At 61.9% G+C, this 2009-nt stretch overlaps 1 pseudogene; it reads left to right on the forward strand.

Moving 5' to 3' along the window:
* The first annotated feature begins 7 nt into the window (after window positions 1-7).
* LOC105502341 overlaps window positions 8-2009 on the forward strand; it is a 7888-nt pseudogene continuing 5886 nt past the window's right edge.

Raw genomic sequence — 2009 nt, forward strand, 5'->3', positions numbered from 1 at the left:
GCTGCAGTGGGCGGTGGGTGGCCAGAGCCTGCAGGCCGAGGCCTGGGCCTGCTTCCTGCTGGCCAGGCATCACATGTACCTCAAGCAGCCCGAGGAGGCCCTGTCCTTCCTAGAGCAGCTGTGGCTTTTGCACAGGGACTCGGGAGCCCCAGACGCTGCGTGGCTCTCAGACTTCTCCCTGCTCCTGGCAGACATCTACAGCCGCAAGTGCCTGCCCCACCTGGTGCTGAGCTGTGTCAAGGTGGCCTCATTGAGGACACAGGACTCGCTGGCTGGCTCGCTGAGGAGCGTTAACCTGGTGCTCCAGAACACCCTCCAGCCCCACAGTCTCCCCACCCAGACTTCCCAGTACCTCAGACGAGCGCTGGCCTCCCTAACCCCAGGCACAGGCCAGGCTCTGCGTGGCCTTCTCCACACCAGCCTGGCCCAGCTGTTTAGCCACCAAGGCTACTATGGGCCGGCCATCACCTTCATGATGCAGGTGGTCGAAGCCAGTGCTGTTGTCGGAGTCTGTGCCATCATGGACCCCCTGGCCTGGCTGCATGTGCTTCATGGGCAGACCCTGGTGGCCTTGAACATCCTGCAGTCTGTCCAGGATGCAGTGGTGGCTAGCGAGGACCAGGAAGGTGTGATTGCCAACATGGTGGCCGTGGCTCTCAAGAGGACGGGCCGGATGAGGCAGGCAGCCAAGGGCTACTACCGCGCCCTATGGTTGGTTTGGGACCTTGGCCAGCGGAGAAACCAGGCAGTGGTTCTGGTCAACTTCGGGACCCTGTGTCTGCACGCGGGTGCCAGCAGGCTGGCCCAGCACTACCTTCTGGAGGCCATGTGTCTGTTCTCGAGGCTTCCCCGTGGGGAGTGTGGCCGGAACTTCACCCACGTACTCCTGCAGCTGGGTCACCTCTGTACCCGCCGGGGCCCGGCCCAGCAGTGCAAGGGCTACTATGAGTGGGCCCTTCTGGTCGCCGTGGAGATGGACCACGTGGAGAGTGAGTGCCCCATTTCCTCTTGTGCACCTTCTGGGGCCACTCGGGTCAGGGCACACCTGGGGTTTGTGATTCGGAAACAAGTGGTGGTTTTTCCACCATCGAAAGTGTTGAGTCATGGCCAGCAGCAGATGTTGGCAAGCGCCCTGGAGGCAGGCGGTTCCCATGCAGGGCCAGGCCCTCTGTGCCCTACTGGGGCAGCCAGCTCTTTCCGGTTTGCTCAGGCACCATCCCGCCTTGAGCACAGAAAGTCCTGCGTGCTGGGAATCCCTGGCCATAACCCTGGGATCAAGGCAGGCGCTGCTGAGCTGGGACTTGGGGCCCCTCCATGAGCCAGGCCCTGAATGCCTGTTTCTGTGCCTGTGTTATCTGCTTGGTATCTCAGCAGCCTTGCGCACCTGTCATCCCACTTCACAGAGGACACAGCGGTGGGTGATTGCCCAAAGCCGCAGAGCAGTTCATGCAAAAGCAGCTCGTGCAGTGTGCCAGGCCCCACCCACAAATTAAGCTTCTGGGGTCCTCGGGAGGCAGGTGCTGAGCGTGGGAACGTGAGCTTCAGGCCAGAGAAGCCATAAAAGGTGAGTGGCGTGATGGCGGGCAGCACTTGGCCCTGGGTTAGGGAAGCATCTTTAGTCTGGGACCAGAGGGTTGAGAGGATTTAGTCAAGTACTAGGTGTGGAAGAGGGAGTGGTGGTGGGGGAGGGGCTGGTGGTGTAGCCTGCGTGAAGGCCCAGGGGTGAGCGAGTGGGGGTGAGTGAGCAGGGATGAGTGGGGTGTGAGTGGCGGTGAGTGAGTGGTGGTGAGTGAGCGGGAGTGTGAGCAGGGATGAGTGGGGTGTGAGCGGGGGTGAGTGAGCGGGAGTGTGAGCGGGGATGAGTGGGGTGTGAGTGGGGGTGAGTGAGTGGGAGTGTGAGTGGGGATGAGTGGGGGTGAGTGAGCAGGGCTCATACAGGGAGGTGCAGAGTTGGGAGTGGGTGGGTTGGGTGCTGATGGTGAGAAGCTCTTCTGGAGAGCTAAGCAGGG

The sequence above is a fragment of the Colobus angolensis genome, unplaced genomic scaffold, assembly GCF_000951035.1.
Source record: "Colobus angolensis palliatus isolate OR3802 unplaced genomic scaffold, Cang.pa_1.0 Scaffold796, whole genome shotgun sequence".
Classification (NCBI taxonomy): domain Eukaryota; kingdom Metazoa; phylum Chordata; class Mammalia; order Primates; family Cercopithecidae; genus Colobus; species Colobus angolensis.